The 21,307-nt window shown below is 38.8% G+C and overlaps 1 protein-coding gene across 1 annotated transcript in view; it reads right to left on the bottom strand.

Annotated features, from left to right (window-relative positions):
• The window catches only part of SHC3 (SHC adaptor protein 3), a 293,940-nt gene that overhangs the window by 218,974 nt on the left and 53,659 nt on the right, over positions 1–21,307 (bottom strand). The gene's annotated exons all lie outside the window — the stretch shown is intronic.

A 21,307-nucleotide genomic window follows, 5' to 3' on the forward strand; every position in this document is an offset into this window, starting at 1 on the left:
ATTGATGGGCACCTTGGTTGCTTCTATCTTTTTGCTATTGTAAACAGTGTTGCAACGAATATGGGCATGCATGTATCTGTTCATGTAAAGGCTCTTATTTCTCTAGGGTATATTCCAAGGAGTAGGATTGCTGGACTGTATGATAGATCTATTTCTAGCTTTCTAAGGAAGGACAAAATCAATTTACAAAGTGATTGTACCACTTTACACTCCCACCAGCAATGTATAACCATTCCAGTTTCTCCACAACCTCTTCAGCATTTATTATTTTGTGTTTTTTGGATTAATGCCAGCCTTGTTGGAGTGAGATGGAATCTCATTGCAGTTTTGATCTGCATTTCTCTAGTGCCTACTGATCCTGAGCATTTCCTCATTATCTGTTAGCTACCTGAATGCCTTCTTTAGTGAAGTGTCTGTTCATATCGCTTTTTTTATTGGGTTATTTGTCTTTTTGTAGTTGATTTTTTGCAGTATCATGTAGATTTTAGAGACCAGACGCTGATCAGAAATGTCATCGCTAAAAATTTTTTCCCGGTTTGTAGGTAGTCTTTTACTCTCTGGGTGAAGTCTTTGGCTGAGCACAGGTGTTTGATATTTAGGAGCTCCCAGTTATCTAGTTTCTCTTCTAGCAATTGTGCATTGTTAGTAATGGTTTGTACATGGTTTAGGCCATGTATTAGGGCTCCTAGCAGTCTCCCTATGTTTTTTTTCTGTGATCTTTAACGTTTTAGATTTGATATTTAGGTGCTTGATCCATTTTCAGTTTGTTTTTGTGCACGGTGTGAGCTGTGGGTCTTGTTTCATTTTTTTGAGATGGATGTCCAGTTATGCAAGCACCATTTGTTAAGGAGACTGTCTTTTCCCCATTTAACAGACTTTGGACATTTTTCAAATATCAGCTGTTCATACATAGATGGATTTATGTCTGGGTTCTCAATTCTGTTCCATTAGTCTATGTATCTGTTGTTGTACCAGTACCAGGTTGTTTTCACTACAGTGGCGGTATAATAGGCACTAAAATCAGATAGTGTGAGGCCTCCCATTTTTGTCTTCTTTTTCAGTAATGCTTTACTTATCTGGGGCCTCTTTCGCTTCCATATGAAGCTGGTGATTTGTTTCTCTATCTCACTCAAAAATGTCGTTGGAATTCGGACCAGAATTGCATTGTATCTATAGATCGCATTTGGTAGAAAAGACATTTTTAAGTCTTCCTAACCATGCAACCATGAGCAAGGTATGTTCTTCCACTTATGTAGGTCTCTTTTGGTTACTTGCATTAGTGTCTTGTAGTTTTCTTTGTATAGGTTTTTTACATCTCTGCTAAGATTTATTCCTAAGTATTTTATCTTCTTGGGGGCTATTGTAAAAAGTATTGATTTGATTCTTTCCTCTTCAAAGTTCTTTTTTTAGTATAGAGGTTCCAAACGATTTTTATATGTTTCTTTTGTATCCTGATACTCTGCTATACTATTAGTTTCAGTAGTTTTCTTGAGGATTCCTTGGGGTTTTCTGTGGGTAAGGTCATGTTACCTGCAAATAGAGATACTTTTACTTCTTCCTTACAAATCTGGATGCCGTTTATTTCTTTATTTTGCCTAATTGCTCTGGCTAGGGCATCCAGCGCAATGTTGAACAAAAGTGGTGATAAACGGCATTCTTGTCTGGTTCCCATTCTCAAGAGGAATGATTTCAGACTCTCCGTTTAGGATGATGTTGGCTATTGGCTTTGTATAAATGCCCTTTATTATGTTCAGGAATTTTCCTTCTATTCCTATTTTGCTGAGAGTTTTTTATCATGAATGGTGTCAAACTTTGTCAAATGCCTTTTCTGCATCAATTGATAATATTATGTGATTCTTGTCTTTTGTTTTATTTATGTGATGGATTACATTCATTTTTTTTCTAATGCTGAACCATCCCTGCATACCAGGTATGAATCCCACCTGGTCATGGTGAATTTTTTTTTTTTTTTCATATGTTGTTGAATTCTAGAGGCTGGAATTTTGTTGAGGATTTTTGCATCTAAGTTCATGAGGGTTATAGATCTGTATTTTTCTTTTTTTGTGGTGTCTTTTCCTGGTTTTGGTATCCGGGATATGCTGGCTTTACAGAATGAGTTTGGGAGTATTCCATTTTTTCTATGCTCTGAAATACCTTTAGTAGTAGTGGTGTTAACTCTTCTGTGAAAGTTTGATAGAACTCTGCAGTGAAGCCATCTGGGCCAGGGCTTTTTTTTTTTTGGTTGGGTTTTTTTTTGTTTTTTTAATTACCTTTTCAATCTCTTCTTTTGTTATGGGTTTATTTAGTTGTTCTACCTCTGTTTGTGTTAGTTTAGGTAGGTAGTGTTTCTAGAAATTCCTCCATTTCTTTCAGGTTTTCCCAAATTTGTTAGAGTGCAATTTTTTGTGGTACTCTGATATGATGCATTTAATTTCAGTTGGGTTTGTTGTGATATCACCCATCTCATTTTGTATTTGGGTTATTTGCTTCCTCTCCTGTTTTTCTTTTGTCAGTTTGGCCAATGGTTTATCAATTTGGTTAATTTTTTCAAGGAACCAGCTTTTGGTCTTGTTAATTCTTTCAATTGTTTTTCTGTTTTCTATTTCATTTAATTCTGCTCTAATTTTTATTATTTGCTTTTTTCTGGTGCCTGAAGCTTTCTCTTGTTGCTCTCTTTCTATTTGTTCAAGTTGTAGGGATAATTCTTCAATTCTGGCCCTTTTTTCTTTTTGTATGTATGCATTTATTGATATAAATTGACCTCTGAGCACTGCTTTAGCTGTGTTCCCAAGATTCTGATAGGAAGTGTGTTCATTCTCATTGTATTCTCTGAATTTCTTTATTCCATCCTTAATGTCTTCTATAATCCAGTCTTTTTTGAGCACGGTATTGTTTAATTTCCAAGTGTTTGATTTCTTTTCCCTGCTTTTTCTGTTATTGATTTCTACTTTTATGGCCTTATGGTCAGAGAAGATACTTCATAATATTTCGATGCTTTGGATTCTGCTAAGGCTTGCTTTGTAACCTAATAATGTGGTCATTTCTAGAGAATGTTGCATGTGCACTGGAAAAGAAAGTATACTTGGTTGCTGTCGGGTGAAGCGTTCTGTATATGTCTATGAGGTCAAGTTGGTTGATTGTGGCATTTAGACCTTCCGTGTCTTTATTGACCTTCTTTCTGGACGTACTGTCCTTCACTAAAAGTGGTATGTCGAAGTCTCCTACTATTATCGTGGAGCTATATGTCTCACTTTTCAATGCTGTTAAGAGTTTGTCTTATGTATCTTGCAGCCCTGTCATTGGGTGCATAAATATTTAATATGGTTATATCCTCCTGGTATATTGTCTCTTTAATGATATGTAGTGTCCTTCCTTATCCTTTGTGGTGGATTTAACTTTAAAGTTTATTTTGCTAGAAATTAATACTGCCACTACTGCTCTTTTTTGATTGTTGTTTGCTTGATATATTTTTTTCCATCCTTTGAGTTTTTGTTTGTGGCTCTAAGGCATGCCTCTTGTAGGCAGCATACAGACGGATCATATTTTTTTTTTATCCATTCTGCCATTCTCTCTTTATTGGTGCATTTAGGCCATTTAGATTAAGCATAATTATGAATAGGTATGAGATTAGTGCTGTCATCTTGATGTCTTTTTTTGTGTGTTGTGGACAGTTTCTTTTTCCCACTTAATTTTTATGTGCTGAGTAATTTATCTTCATGTATTGTCTTTTCCTCTTATGCGTTTGTGTTGATTTTTTTTCTGCTGAGTATTTTTTTCTTGTATTTTATTTTCATGAGTAGCATTGTTAGTCTCCTTTGTGGTTACCTTAATATTTACTCCTTTTTTCCTAAGTTTAAACCTAGCTTTTATTTCTGTATATCGCTTTCACTTCCTCTCCATGTGAATGATCTATGACTGCATTTCTTAATCCCCCTTTATTGTTTTAGTGTTGTCTTTTTTTACATAATGACATTGCTGTTTCCCTGTTTTGAGTGTTTTTTTAATCTTGATTTATTTTTGTGATTTCCTTATCTGGGTTGACATCTTGTTGTCCTGTCCTGTGTTCTAGTCTTGGATTGATATCCAATACTATTGCTTTTCTAGCCAGAGACCTCCCTTTAGTATTTCTTGTAGTTTTGGTTTGGTTTTTATGAATTCCCTAAACTTCTGTTTATCTCCAAATGTCCTAATTTCATCTTCAAATTTAAGAAACAGTTTTGTTGGATATATGATTCTTGACTGGCAATTTTTCTCCTTCAATGCTATACATGTCATCCCTTTGCCTTCTTGCCTGCATGGTGTCTGCCAAGTAGTCCGAACTTACTCTTATTGATTCTCTTTTGTAGATGATTTTTCGCTTATCCCCGGCAGCTCTTAAAATTTTCTCTTTATCTTTGGTTTTTGCAAGTTTGATTATAATATGTCTTGGTGACTTTCTTTTGGGATCTACCTTGTATGGTGTTCTACGAGCATCTTGGATGACATCATCTTTCATGATGTCAGGGAACTTTTCTGCCCACAAATCTTCAACAATTCTGTCTGTATTTTCTGTTATCTTTCCCTGTTCTGGTATTCCAATCACTTGCAAGTTATTCTTCTTGATAGAGTCGCAGATGATTCTTAGGGTTTCTTCATTTTTTTTAACTTTTTTATCTGATTTTTCTTTGAATATATTTTTGCCAAGTGCTTTATCTTCAGTCTCACTAATTCTGCCTTCCACTTCCTCAATTCTGCTCCTCTGACTTTCTGATGAGTTGTCTAATTCTGTAATTTTATTGTTAATCTTCTGAATTTCTGATTGCTGTCTCTCTATGAATTCTTGCAGTTTATTAAATTTTTCTTTATGCTCTTGAATAACCTTTTTAATTTCTTCAACTGCTTTATCTGTGTGTTCCTTGGTTTGGTCTGCATTCTGCCTAACCTCCTTCCTGATCTCATTCCTGACGTCTTGAAGAGTTCCGTATATTAACCTTTTGTATTCTGCACCTGGTAATTCCAGGAAGGCACCTTCATCTGGAAGATTCCGTGAGTCTCTGTTTTGAGAGCTTGTTAAAGTGATCATGGGTCTGCTTCTTCATGTGATTCGATACTGACGTTGTCTCCAAGCTATCTATAAGTTATTGTATTAGTTCATTTTATGTTTGCTTACTGTATCCTAGCTTCTTGCTTTGTTTTGTTTTGATATGCCCAAATAGGCTGCTTGAGTGAGCAAGCTTGATTATTTTCACCTTTGAAGCTCTAACGATCTGTCACCAGATGGCTAGAGCTATTATCAGGTATATGAGCCTAAGAGTCCATTCACTTTACTTGTATAGATTCAGCTCAGGTGTCCAGGTAGTTGGTCATCAAGTGTGTGGTACAGGCTTTGGCCTACAGTCTTAGAGTGGCAGGGATGATTGGTGTAGGTATAGGTGTCTTGTTGCAGCAGAGGATCATGCTCTGAACAAGGCAGGGTGCTGACAACTGTCCCTCGAGTGTCTGTGAGGAAAGTGTGTGCCTGTTCCCTAGAGTGCACAGGTGGGTGAGTTCTGCAGATTTACCATGGGCACACAATACTTTTGGTTGTAAGGACTGGAGGTTCCACTTATCCTTGGACCCCTGTTGCAGGTGGCTAGGTGATGTGGGTGGAGCAACCAGTCCTTAGGCCCCTGATGTGGGTAGGTGTGGACTCTGTTTAATAGGCAAAGCATTGTCAAATATCAAACACCCACCTCTCCACTGCACAGCTGAAACAGTTGCAGTCTGCCATCAAGGGCCTATTCTCCTGGAATAGGCCCACACAGGTCCATTCAGGGGGGAAAGGTATTCAAAGTCCATGGACTGTTTATTCCTGGATAGGAGCTGCTTCTGTCCTGAGCTCCCTAGGTTAGTGGAGCTGGTAGATTGTCTTTTCCCCCAGTTGTGAATTTATTCCTTTTCCAAGGCCAGGAGAATGGCTCAGGTTGCGCAGCTGGACCTCTCTCAGGCCCAGGGACATTGACAGCCACTGAAGCCGGCTTGGGGCCCAAGGGCATGGTAAAATAAATGCAAGTTCTTAGCTTTTGCCAAGAGCACTGTTCTTCTCTGGTTCCAGAGGTGTGAGTTGGCTGCGTGGCTTACTGTATCTCCTTGGGAAAACTGCGTCCAGAACACTACCAGCAGCCCTGCTGCTGCCACTCCGGGAATGGAGCCTGAGAGTTCCCAGCAATTCATTTCCAGCAACTCCTCTTCTCCACTTCTGAACTTTCTCTCCCTCCTTATGCTGCTCAGTCCATTTTCTAACTTTGCCTTTGATGTTCAGGGCTCCTAAAAAAAATCATTTCACTTGTTTTTTTGGGTCTTTGTTGTAAGAGGGATCACTGGAAGCATCTGACTGCTCCACCATCTTGGCCCTGCCTCCTCAGTTCCCTCTCTCTCTTTTTTTGATAGACTATGCTGAAAATGAGGTCCTGTAATTTTGACCCTTTTATCCTTTGGTGTGCTACTGTAAATGGTATTGATTTCTTGATTTCCTTTACAGATTCTTCCTCATTAGCGTGGAGGAACTCAACTGATTTCATGTGTTGATCTTGTACCCTGTCACTTTGCTGAATCCCTCTACTAGTTCCAGTAACTTTCTTGTGCACCCTCTAGGATTTTCTATGCATAGGATCATGTCTTCTGAGAGTAAGGGTAGTTTCACTTCTTCCTTTCCATTTTGGATGCCTTTTTTTTCCCTTTCTTGCCTTATTGCTATAGCTAGAACTTCCAGTACAATATTGAATAAGAGTAGTGATAAAGGGCATCCGCATCTCCTTCCTGTTCTCAAGGGGAATGCTCTCAATCTTTCCCCCATTGAAAATAATGTTGACTGTTTTGCATATATGCCCTTAAATATGTTGAGGATTTTTCCTCCTATTCCTATTTTGTTGAGATTTTTTATCAGGAAACAGTGTTGGATTTTATCTTGAATTTTATCAAGTGCCTTTTCTGCATCGAAGGAGATGATCATGTTATGCTTTGCTTTATTTATGTGGTGAGTTACGTTGATTTATTTTCTAATGTTGAACCATCTTGCACCCCACTTGATCGTGATTATTATTTTTTTCATGTATTGTTGAATTGTGTTGGCTACAATTTGGTTGGGAATTTTTGCATCTATATTCATGAGGGATATTGGTCTGTAATATTTTTTTTTAGTGGTGTCTTTGCCTGGTTTTGATATTAGGATTATGCCAATGTCATAGAATGAATTAGGGAATATTCCTTCCTTTTCTGTGTTCTGGAATAATTTTAGTAAAATTGGTGTCGCCTTTTCGCTGAATGTTTGGTGGAACCTTCCAGTGAAGCTATCTGGGCTGGGGCCTTTTTCAGTTGGGAGTTTTGTTTTTGTTTTTAACACATCTTCTATTTCTTCTTTTTTAATGGGTTTGTTCAAATTTTCTACCTCTATTTGTGTTAGTTTGTTTTTATTATTCGTGTTAGTTTAGGTAGGTAGTGTGTTTCTAGTAATTTGTCTATTTCTTCTAGATTTTCAAATTTGTTGGAGTACAAGTTTTCACAATATTCTCTTACGACTCTTTTTATCTCAATTTGTTCCATTGTAATGTCACCTCATTTCTTATTTTGGTTATTTGCATCTTCTCATTTTTTTCATTTGTCAGTTTGGCCAGTGGTTTGTCAATTTCACTGATCCTCTTGAATAACCTACTTCTAATATTGTTGATTCTTCCTGTTGTTTTTCTGTTTTCTATTGCATTTATTTCTGCTCTATTCTTTATTATTTCCTTTTTTCTAGTAACTGTGAACTTCTTTTGCTGCACCTTTTCTATTTCTTCAAGTTGTAGGGAAAAATATTGATTTTGGCCCTTTCTTCTTTTTTATGCATGCATTTATTGCTATAAATTCTCCTATGAATACTGCTTTTGCTATGTTCCAAAAGTTTTCTATATATTGTTTTCACTCTCATGTAAGTCTAAGAATTTTCTGATTTCATTTTTAATTTCTTCTATTACCCAATAATTTTTTTCAGCAAGGTGTTATTCAGTTTCCATTGTTTAATTTTTTCCTTGTTCTTTGTATTATTGATTTCTAGTTTTATCGCAGCTTGCTCTGTGGTCTAATGTGTGGTCTGTTCTGGAGAATGATCCAGGTGTCTTGGAGAAGAATGTGTACCATGCTGCTATTTGGTGGTGTGTTCTGTATATGCCTATGAAGTCGAGTTAGTTGATTGTGTTATTTAAATCTTCTGTATCTTTGTTGAGTTTCTTTCTAGTTTTGTCCATCATTGAAACTGATGTGTTAAAGTCTTCTACTATTATTGTAGAACTGCCTATTCACTTTTCAATTCTGTCAGAGTTTGTTTTATGTATTTTGGAGTTCAGTCATTGGGTGTATGAATATTTAATATGGTTAAGTCCTCTTGATGAATTTATCCTTTAATCATTATATAATGCTCTTCCTTGTTTCTAATCATGGATTTTGACTTAAAATCTATTTTGCCAGGGATTATTATTGCCACTCCTGCTCTCCTTTGGTTACTGCTTCTGTGATACTTTTTTCCGTCCTTTGATTTTTAACATAATTATGTCTTTGTGTCTAAAGTGTGCCTCTTGTAGGCAACACATTGATGGGTCATGTTTTTTTAATCCTTTCTGCCACTCTCTGTCTCTCAGCTGGTGCATTTAAACCATTTACATCCAGTGTGATTATCAATAGGTATGAATTTACTGCTGACATTTTGTTATGCTTTTATTGTGGAGCTTAACGGTTTCTTTGTTCCATTTAATTTTCTGTTGAGTTCTTTTTGCTTATGGACTTTCTTTGTGTTTCCTTCTTTGTTGTTGATTTTATGTTTGCTGAGTCTTTTTTACTTCTTTTTTATTTTGGTGAGTATATTTATTAATTTTCTTTGTAGTTACTCTGAAATTTACCTTTTTCTTGCTAAGTTTCAAAGTCTGTTATATCTTGATATCACCTTAACTTCCTCTCCATATGGAAATTCTATGACTACACCATTTATCCCCCTCTTTGTTTTGAAGTCGTCATTGTTTACAGATTGGCGTCTCTGGTTCCCTGTTTTCAGTTTTATTTTGCTTCTAAGAATTCATTACCTGAGTTGCTATCTGGGCAGTGCTGTCATGCGTCTTCATCTCAGGTTGTTTTCTGATGTTGGTTCTCTGTATGAAAGACTCCATTCAATATTTCTTGTAAGGTTGATCTGGTTTTTTCAAATTCCCTTAATTTCTGCTTATCTGGGAATGTCCTAGTTTTATCATTGTATTTGAAAGACAATTTTTCATGGTATATGGATCTTGGTTGTCAATTCTTTTCTTCCAGGGTTTTATATATATCATCCCATTGCCTTCTTGCCTGCATGGTTTCTGCTGAGAAATTGGAGCTTAGTCTTACTGGTGCTCCTTTGTAGGTGATATTTTGTTTTTCATAAGCTGCTCTCAGATTTATTTCTTTGTCTTTGATTTTGGAAAGTTTGATTATAATATGTCTTGGTTACTTTCTTTTGGGGTCTATCCTGTATGAAGTTCATTGATCTTCTTGGATGGAAACCTTTTCACTTTTCATGATATTATGGAAGTTTTCTGCCAATAAATCTTCAACAATTCTCTATGTGCATTTTTTTTCTACTATTGTGGAATACCAATTATACATAAATTATTCCTCTTGATAGTCTCCCACATAACTCTTAGGCTTTCTTCATTTTTCTTCATTCTTTTGTCTGATTTTCCTCGAACAATTTAGTACCAAGGGATATGCCCTCTATTTCACTAATTCTTTCTTTCATTGATTCAATTCTACTTCTATGTCCTTCTACTGAGTTATCTATTTCTGATATTTTACTGTTAATCTTCTGGTTTTCTAGTTGTTGTTTCTGTATGTTTTCTAATTATTTATTTATTTTGTCTTTTTTTTTCTTGCATTTTTTTTAAATGAATTCTTCTAGGGTTTTGTCTGTGTTTTCCTTGATCTCTTTGAGGATTCTATATATGTCTTTTGAATTGCTTGTCAGATAGTTCTATTACCAGGGGCAGAAACCTTTATTTTGATCACTTGTTTGAGCCATCTTAACCTATTTCTTCATATGCTTTGTTATTGTCTGCTGTCTCTCAGGCATTAAGTTTGGTGCTAGCAGTTAACATATTCTGTGGAAGTCAGAGCAGGGCATCTCCATATCCACTGTGAGGAAATTTTATCCAAATGGACAGGGTAGGCCTGCTGTGTGTGCATAAACTGGCATCTCAGTAGGTGGTGAGGTATCAATGGGTTTCAGTGCAAGTGCAGGTGGTTTGCAAGAACTCTTTAGATGCAGGATGTGTGCTGTTGCAGCCAGTGTATGTTAGATGAGGGTGCTAGGATTTCTTGCTTGTCATTTAGCAGAGATGTAGCTGGTATATGACTAGTATTGCTGTTGAAGTGATGTGTCTGTCCGGTCAGACACCTGGGTGTGTGTACAGGAAGCATTCTTGTTGGTTGCTGGGTTGGTTGTTGTGTATGCATACCACTAGTTACCAGGTGATTGGGGCAAGGGTGCATGGGTCACAGGTCACCAGGTGGGTGACACAGGAACTTGTACAACCAACTGACAGGTGGGCAGGGTGGCACAGGGGTGGTCAGAGTCAGTGAGCACAAGCCTCCAGTTACAGGTCTGATAGCATGTGAGCATGTACTGTGGATCACTGACAGGCGTGGCTGTGCAGGGATGGGGTGAGGTGGGCTCAAGACTCCAGTTGCAGGCCCGAAGGCATGGGAGCATGTGCACCAAGGATCACTGGGGGAGAGGATAAGGACCTCAATGCTGGTCACCAGGGGGTAGAGAGTCATGCTCCCCCAGTCTCTGATGTGGGTGCTAAGGCATTCCCCACAGAGTGCAGCTGGCAATCAGGACCCTGCCCCAACCACATACCAGGGGGGCTGTCGAGAGTCCAGTCAGGTGGGGAATCTCTAGCCACCATTTCAAGGATCCTCAACTCTGCCAGTGCTACCCACCCAAATGATCAGGGACTGCCACTGGTGAATAGTTCTGTCCTTATTTCCTGGCTCCCTCCCTGCTCTATGGTCACCTAGATCCCTAGGACACTCACCTGCCTTCCAAACTTTCCCTTCTTAGATCCAGCTCATGTTCTGTTCACCTTGCTTCACTCCGAGTTTGTCTCCTATTGGGGTTTCTGTGAAGTTGCCTTCCTGTGTGCTCCTCACACCAAGGAACGCTGCTTGTCTTAAGATGGCCACACTGCACCAAGTCAGCTGGTAGGGCACCTACAGACTATAAGTCCCCTCATTCACTGTTTTAATTCAGTCTCTTCTTCCCTTTGGTGTTTGATCTACTTCTTTATCATTCTGTTTGCTGTTCTCAGTGCTCAGATTGTCATCTGCATCTGCTTCTCTTGGTTTCTCAGTTCTTTTTTGCAAGGGAATGGCAAGTTGTGTGTGACTAAGCTGCCATCTTGGGCTGTCTCTAACATTACACTCTTTTAAGAATTATCTATATGGAATCAGTGATAACAGCAACTCAGAAGATTAGATAGGGACATTAGGCAGAAGCGAATTTTTGTTAAAGAAGAAGGAACAACTCAGAAAGGGAGGGTAAAAATCGTTCACAACTTGAACACTGTGATCAGTGACACTAAATGTTACACGTAGAGACTGTTGAATTGGTGTATGTTTTGCTGTGTATAGTCTCAACAACAGAATAAATAAAATTATATATAAATGAATGAAATCACAATTCTCATGTGTGCAACAGAAGACTGACACAGAAGCATTCAGAAGAACCCAAGAGAACAGACAGCATTAAGAGAACTCCAGGAGAATGCCTTAATCTGTTGATTTAGGACAGGCTTAATTCTGATTCCTGAGCCAATTGTTTACAAGAGGAAATGTGATGACAATGTTTAGCTTAGCATAATCAAGACCATCCCTAGGGATGGGAATCAATTCCTGAAACATATTGCTGCAACAAATGTGAAAGGCACAGATGAACATTGGGAAATCAACCACACACACACACACACACACAAACACAAAAGGACAAAGAAATTGAGACTGAATGGGTAAAAGAACATTTAAGTGACACAGAAGACAGATTCAGATATAAGTGGCAGAAGTAAACAGTACAGAGAATGAGTAACAGTGAAAACTTCCCCAGAAGTGAAGACACACATCATCATTTGAAACAAAATTAAAAGAACAAATGAACAAAACACTCCCACGTCTTGGTGTAGTATCAAAGCAACAATGGAACAATGAAACAGAATGAGAATCCAGATGTGAATCCTTCCACCTAGGCAAGCTGATCTTTGACAAAGGACCCTTGTCTAATAAATGGAGAAAAGACAGCCTATTCAACAAACCGTTTCGGAAAAAACTGGATGCACGTCTGTAAAAATGAAACAAAATCCACACAGCATACCATACACAAAAACTAACTCAAAATGGATCAAAGACCTAAATATAAAATTTAAAACATTAAAGATCAAGGAAGAAAAAATAGAGACAACACAAAAACCTGTTGCCGTCCAGTCGATTCTGACTCATAGCAATCCTACAGGACAGAGTAGAACTGCCCCGTAGGGTTTCCAAGGAGGAGCTGATGGATTAAAACTGCTGACCTTTTGGTTAGCAGCTGTAGCTATTAACCACTGCACCACCAGGGCTCCAAGACAACACTAGAGGCCCTGATATGTGGCATAAATAGAATATAAACTATAACTAACAATGCGCAAACACAGGAAGATACACTAGATAACTGGGAGCTTCTAAAAATTAAACACTTTTGCTCATCAAAAGACTTCAAAAAAGAGTAAAAAGAGAACTGATAGACTGGGAAAAAATTTTTGACTATGACATATCTGACAAGCATCTCATCTCTAAAATCTACAAAATATTTCAACATCTCAACAACGAAAAGACAAACAATCCAACTAAAAAATGGGCAAAGAGTAAGAACAGGCACTTCACCAAAGAAGATATTCAGGATGCTAACAGACACGTGAGGAAACGTTCACGATCAATAACCATTAGAGAAAAGCAAATCAAAACCACAATGAGATACCATCTCACCCCAACATTGCTGGCACTAATCAAAAAAACAGGAAATAACTGTTGGAGAGGTTGTGGGGAGATCGGGACTCTTATTGCACTGCTGGTAGAAATGTAAAATGGTGCAACCACTATGGAAAATGATATGGCATCTCATTAAAAAGCTAGAAATAGAAATGCCATATGATCCAGCAATCCCACTCCTAGGACTATATCCTAGAGAAATAGAGCCATCACATGAATAGACATAATGCACGCCCACGTTTTTTGCAGCATTATTCACAATAGCAAAAAGATGGAAACAACCTAAGTGCCCATCAACAGATGAATGGATAAACGAATTATGGTACACACATACAATAGAATACTATGCAACAATAAAGAACAATGATTAATCCGAAAAAAATCTCACAACATGGATTAATTTGCAGGTCATTATGCTAAGTGAAATAAGTCAATCACAAAAGCACAAATACTGTATGAGGCTGCTATTAAAACCAAAAAAAAAAAAGGTTTACACACACAAAAAACATTATTTGATGGTTACGAAGGAGGAGAGGAGAGGCATGGGGAGAAGAAATCTCTTACTAGATAGTATACAAGGGTTTACTTTTGTGAAGGAAAAGACACCACAAATACAGGGGAAGTCAGCACAACCTGATTAAGGCAAAGTCACAGAAGCTTCCTAGACACACCCAAATACCTGGGAAGACTGAGTTACTGGGGCTGAGGGCTGGGGACCATGGTCTCAGGGGATATCTAGATCGATTGGCATAACATAGTTCATAAAGAAAATTTTCTACATTCTACTTTGGTGAGTAGCATCTGGGGTCTTAAAAGCTTGTAAGAGGCCGTGTAAGATACATCTATTGGTCCCAGCATGTTCGAAGCAAAGGAGAACGAACAAAACCAAAGTATATAGGAAAATACCAGTCCAAAGGACTAATGTACCACATGAGCCTCAGCTTCCACCAGCCTGAGCCCAGATGAACCAGATAGTGCCCGGCTACCACCACCAACCACTCTAACAGAGATCACAATAGAGGGTTCCAGAGAGAGCAGGAAAAGAACATAGAAAAAAATTCAAATTCACACAAAAAAAGACTTACTGGTAACCGCTGAGACTACTGCCCCCTGGACATCCTTCTAACTCAGAACTGAAGCCACTCCTGAAGTCCATATCCCACCCAAAGGTTAGACAGGCCTATAAAACAACTGGACCGATAAGCAACAACATGATAAACAGAGAAAATACTGAAGTACTCAAGGATTTCATTTTACTTGGAGCCACAATCAGCACCCATGGAAGTAGCAGTCAAGAAATCAAAAGATGCATTGCATTGGGCAAATCTGTTGCAAAAGACCCCTTTGAAGTATTGAAAAGCAAAGATGTCACTTTGACAAGTCATAGTATTTTCAATCGCCTCATAAGCATGTGAAAGCTGGACAATGAATAAGCAAGACCAAAGAAGAACTGATGCATTTGAATTATGGTGCTGACAAAACATATTGAATATACCATGGACTGCCAGAAGAATGAATAAATCTGTCTTGGAAGAAGTACAGCCATAATGCTTAGAAGCAAGAATGATGAGACTTCGTCTCACATACTTTGGACATGTTATGAGGAGGGATTAGTCCCTAAAGAAGGACATCATGCTTGGTAAAGTAGAAGGTCAACAAAAATGAGGAAGACCCTCAAGGAGGATTGACACGGTAACTGCGACAACGAGCTCAAGCATAACAACGATTGTGAAGATAGCGCAGGATTGGGCAGTGTTTCGTTCTGTTGTACATAGAGTCACTATGAGTCAGAACCAACTGCACAGCACCTAACAAGAACACAATAAAACAATAACACTTGTGAGGAACATGCTTCTTAGTTCAATCAAGTATAGGAGACTAAAGGGCAACATGTGCCCAAAAGCAAAGATGAGAAGGCAGGAAGGGATGGGAAAACTCAATGAATGGACACTGAGAACCCAAGGTGAAAAGGGGAAAGAGGAGAGTGCTGATGTAACCTGACCCTACCAATGCCCGTAAATTCCCATCAGTCCCTAAACTAGCCCAAATCAGATTTGGACCGCCCTGTATACACCGAAGTCCAGCTGTGACCACTAATTGACCTTAACAGAGGATGCAGCAACAGAAGGAACAAATCAAAAGGATCATCCAGACCCTATTCCGAAGTGAGAAATCCGACAAGAACCACATCACCTCCTGTTTCCTGCCACCATCTAGAATTTTCCCTCCCCAGTATGCCTATGTGGCTGCCATCTTGCTGCCCAAATCACATATAAACCGATTTCCCATAGTTCAGGGAGCCAGATCTGAGGAACTTTCTCCCAGCTCCTTGCTCTGTGCATTGCAATAAAGTTACTTTCTCTTTCTTAAAGACCAGTGCCCAGATAAATGGCAAGTCTGGGAGTGCTGGACAAGGACTCACCTTTCCAGGTTCCATAACACTGACAGGTTGCAGGGATTGCAACTGATATCACAAAACTATTTGTGTATAAAATTTTTGAATGAAAATCTAATTTGCACTGTAAACTTTCACCTAAAGCACAATAAAATTTTTTAAAAAAGAATTATCTGGGAGAGGGGGCCAAGATGGCTGACTAGGTAGACACTACCACGGATCCCTCTTGCAACAAAGACTCGGAAAAACAAGTGAATTGATCACATACATGACAATCTAAGAACCCTGAACAACAAACACAGATTTAAAGAGTTGACCTGAGTGACAGAGACAGAGAACGAACAACTACGGGGAAGCAGTGACTGTTTTCGGAGCCTGGAGCCAGTGTCCCAGTCAGGTAACCTTGACGCCAGGCTTAGGACTGGGCCCAGGGGACCTGAACACAACATCTTGTGATGGTGCAAACACAGGGCGCAGCCCTACCCCCCTGAACTGAACCTGGGAGGGGGCCGAGCCGGTCTGCACGGGTGGCGTGGCGACGTGGCTGGTGGGAGGAGAAGTCCCCGGGAGGCAGTGATTGGTTTTGGAGCCGGGAGTGCAGCGTCCCAGCCGGGGAACCTTGGCGCCGGGCTTTGGACTGGGCACAGGGGAGCTGAACACAGTATCTGGTCACAGCACAAACACGGGGCACAGCCCTACTCCCCTGAACTAACCCCAGGAGGGGGCCCAGCTGGTCCACGGGGGCGGCGCAGCAACACGGCTGGTGGGACGAAAAGTCCCCAGGAGGCAGTGACTGATTTTGGAGCCAGGAGTGCAGCGTCCCAGCAAGGAAACCTTGACGCTGGGCTTTGGACTGGCAGCGGAGGATCTGACTGTGTCTTCAGCAGGCCGGACCCTTGGGGACAATCTCCACACAGCCAGCACACATAGGCAACACGACCCTCAGGAATCTCAGAGAAAATAATCATCCCAAGCAAGACAAGCAACTTTGGCTATATTCCGGGGTGCTACTCTCTGCTGTTTTTCTGAACCCTCCCCTACCCTTCCCAGGCGGCTTCATTAACATTGGAATTGCCTGAGCCAGAGGGAGAACGGCTCAAGCTCCACGGCTTTGCTTTTCACTTTTTTTTTTTTTTTGGTCTTTTCCTAACCCATTCTTCCAGCCTGAGAGAAGCAACCACAAAAAACCCAGGGACCAAAAATCCTTCCCTAATTGGACTAAAAACACAGAACCAGCTACAGCCAAGCATATATGATCCAAATCTCTGGCTTTCATCCTTACAGGGAACAAGGTGGCTGTTATAATGCAAAGGCAGTTCTGACAGGTATCTGACTGCATTTTTTTTTTTTTTGGATTTACTGGAAAAACAAGTTTCCCAGGTCTGATATCTCTGCTTATTCAACAGAGCCCTAACTCACCCACAACAGGGAACTGAGGGCTGAAGCTCCCCCCAGACCACCTAGCCTCTTGCCTTAGGGGTCTAAGGAGGGTGACACCTACCAATCAGTAGAAGTACTTGCATTGGGGGCCTAAGGTACAGCTGCAGAGCCCTCCCACCAAGGTGCTATAGGAATAGAGACACACCTACCTCACTGACAATTCGGGGAAGCCTGTCAGCAACCTGCTCCCCCTGGAGTGTGAACCCCAGCTGCTAATAGAATCTGGTGCACACAACTATCACCACTACTTCTCGAGGTGGATAGGTGTTAGGGTGCAGCACACACTTGATGACACAAAATCAGATTCTACTCAAGAATATTGAATGGACTCAGGCATATATACCTGGCAACAGCCCAAACCAGTGGGTAATAGGTCATAAGTAAGTCCAGGGCTACAACAAACAAGACAGCACAATCTAGTAGCCCATCCACGTACATTGAAACAAAACAAAACAAGATAAGACTCAGTGAGCAATTATAGAATAAATCACTACTATATCTTTTTTTATATAAAATGTGATGGCTTGGAGACAGCAGTTGATATCAAACCACATAAAGAAGCAGACCATGACAGCTTCTACAACCCCCCAAACAAAAGAATCAAAATCTTTCCCAAATGAAGATACAATCCTGGAATTATCAGATACAGAATATAAAAAACTAATTTACAGAATGCTTCAAGACATCAGGGATGACCTCAGAAATGAAATATGGCAAACTGCAGAAAAAGCCAAGGAACACACTGATAAAACAGTTGAAGAACTCAAAAAGATTATTCAAGAACATAGTGGAAAAATTAATAAGTTGCAAGACTCCATAGAGAGACAGCATTCAGAAATCCAAAAGATTAACAATAAAATTACAGAATTAGACAATGCAATAGGAAGTCAGAGGAGCACACTCAAACAATTAGAATGCAGAGAAGGAAATCTGGAGGACCAGGGAATTAACACCAACATAGCTGAAAAAAAAATCAGATAAAAGAATTTAAAAAAATGAAGAAACCCTAAGAATCATTTGGGACTCTATCAAGAAGGATAACTTGCGTGTGATTGGAGTCCCAGAACAGGGAGGGAGGACAGAAAACACAGAGAAAATAGTTGAAGATCTGCTGACAGAAAACTTCCCTGACATCATGAAAGACAAAAGGATATCTATCCAAGATGCTCATCGAACCGCGTTTAAGACTGATCCAAAAAGAAAAACACCAAGACATATTATCATCAAACTTGCCAAAACCAAAGATAAAGAGAAAATTTTAAAAGCAGCCAGGGAGAAAAGAAAGGTTTCCTTCAAGGGAGAATCAATAAGAATAAATTCAGACTACTCAGCAGAAACCATGCAGGCAAGAAGGCAATGGAATGACATATACAGAGCACTGAAGGAGAAAAACTGCCAGCCAAGGATCATATATCCAGCAAAACTCTCTCTGAAATATGAAGGCGAAATTAAGATATTTACAGATAAACACAAGCTTAGAGAATTTGCAAAAACCAAACCAAAGCTACAAGAAATACTAAAGGAAATTATTTGGTCAGAAAACCAATAATGTCAGATACCAGCACAACACAAGGTCACAGAACAGAACATCCTGATATCAACTCAAATAGGGAAATCACAAAAACAAATTAAGATTAATTAAAAAGAAATGCTCAAAACAGGGAATCATGGAAATCAATATGTAAAAGATCAAAATAATCAAAAAGAGGGACTAAATACAGGTGGCATAGAACTGCCATATGGAGAGGGATACAAGGCGATATAGGATAATATAAGTTAGGTTTTTACTTAGAAAAATAGGGGTAAATATTAAGGTAACCACAAAGAGGTATAACAACTCCATAACTCAAAATCAAAGCCAAGAAAAACATAACGACTCAGCAAACATAAAGTCAAATACTATGAAAATGAGGATCTCGCAATTTACAAAGAAAAACGTCTCAGCACAAAAAAGTAAGTGGAAAAATGAAATTCTCAACAACACACATAAAAAGGCATCAAAATGACAACGCTAAACACTTATCTATAATTACGCTGAATGTAAATGGACTAAATGCACCAATAAAGAGACAGAGAGTCTCGGACTGGATAAAGAAACACGATCCGTCTATATGCTGCCTACAAGAGACACACCTTAGACTTAGAGACACAAACAAACTAAAACTCAAAGGATGGAAAAAAATATATCAAGCAAACAATAAGCAAAAAAGAAGAGGAGTAGCAATATTAATTTCTGACAAAATAGACTTTAAACTTAAATCCACCACAAAGGATAAAGAAGGACACTATATAATGATAAAAGGGACAATTGATCAGGAAGACATAACCATATTAAATATTTATGCACCCAGTGACAGGGCTGCAAGACACATAAATCAAATTTTAACAGAACTGAAAAGTGAGATAGACACCTCCACAATTATAGTAGGAGACTTCAACACACCACTTTCAGAGAAGGACAGGACATCCAGTAAGAAGCTCAATAGAGACATGAAAGACCTACTTACAACAATCAACCAACTTGACCTCATTGACTTATACAGAACTCTCCACCCAAATGCTGTTAAGTATACTTTTTTTTCTAGCGCACATGGAACCTTCTCTAGAATACACCACATATTAGGTCATAAAACAAACCTTTGCAGAATCCAAAACATCGAAATATTACAAAGCATCTTCTCAGACCACAAGGCAATAAAACTAGAAATCAATAATAGAAAAACTAGGGAAAAGAAATCAAATACTTGGAAACTGGACAATACCCTCCTGAAAAAAGACTGGGTTATAGAAGACATTAAGGAGGGAATAAGGAAATTCATAGAATGCAACGAGAATGAAAATACTTCCTATCAAAACCTCTGGGACACAGCAAAAGCAGTGCTCAGAGGCCAATTTATATCGATAAATGCACACATACAAAAAGAAGAAAGAGCCAAAATCAGAGAACTGTCCCTACAACTTGAACAAATAGAAAGTGAGCAACAAAAGAATCCATCAGGCACCAGAAGAAAACAAATAATAAAAATTAGAGCTGAACTAAATGAATTAGAGAACAGAAAAACAATTGAAAGAATTAACAAAGCCAAAAGCTGGTTCTTTGAAAAAATTAACAAAATTGATAAACCACTGGCTAGACTGACTAAAGAAATACAGGAAAGGAAACAAATAACCCGAATAAGAAACGAGAAGGACCACATCACAACAGAACCAAATGAAATTAAAAGAATCATGTCAGATTATTACGAAAAATTGTACTCTAACAAATTTGAAAACCTAGAAGAAATGGATGAATTCCTGGAAAAACACAACCTACCTAAACTAACACAATCAGAAGTAGAACAACTAAATAGACCCATAACAAAAGAAGAGATTGAAACGGTAATCAAAAAACTCCCAACAAAAAAAAGCCCTGGGCCGGATAGCTATACTGCAGAGTTCTACCAAACTTTCAGAGAAGAGATAACACCACTACTACTAAAGGTATTTCAAAGCATAGAAAATGACGGAATACTACTCAACTCATTCTATGAAGCCACCATCTCCCTGATACCAAAACCAGGTAAAGACATAACAAAAACAGAAAATTACAGACCTATATCCCTCATGAACATAGATGCAAAAATCCTCAACAAAATTCTAGCCAATAGAATTCAACAACATATCAAAAAAATAATTCACCACGACCAAGTGGGATTTATACCAGGTATGCAAGGCTGGTTTAATATTAGAAAAACCATTTATGTAATCCACCATATAAATAAAACAAAAGACAAAAACCACATGATCTTATCAATTGATGCAGAAAAGGCATTTGACAAAGTCCAACACCCATTTATGATAAAAACTCTCACCAAAATAGGAATTGAAGGAAAATTCCTCAACATAATAAAGGGCATCTATGCAAAGCCAACAGCCAACATCACTCTAAATGGAGAGAGCCTGAAAGCATTTCCCTTGAGAACGGGAACCAGACAAGGATGCCCTTTATCACCGCTCTTATTCAACATTGTACTAGAAGTCCTAGCCAGAGCAATTAGGCTAGACAAAGAAATAAAGGGCATCTGGATTGGCAAAGAGGAAGTAAAATTATCTCTATTTGCAAATGACATGATCTTATACACAGAAAACCCCAAGGAATCCTCCAGAATACTACTGAAACTAATAGAAGAGTTTGGCAGAGTCTCAGGTTATAAGATAAACATACAAAAATCACTTGGACTCCTCTACATCAACAAAAAGAACATCGAAGAGGAAATACCCAAATCAATACCATTCACAGTAGCCCCCAAGAAGATAAAATACTTAGGAATAAATCTTACCAAGGATGTAAAAGACCTATACAAAGAAAACTACAAAGCTCTACTACAAGAAATTCAAAAGGACCTACTTAAGTGGAAAAACATACCTTGCTCATGGATAGGAAGACTTAACATA

This window comes from Loxodonta africana, chromosome 9 (genome assembly GCF_030014295.1).
Source record: "Loxodonta africana isolate mLoxAfr1 chromosome 9, mLoxAfr1.hap2, whole genome shotgun sequence".
NCBI lineage: Eukaryota > Metazoa > Chordata > Mammalia > Proboscidea > Elephantidae > Loxodonta > Loxodonta africana.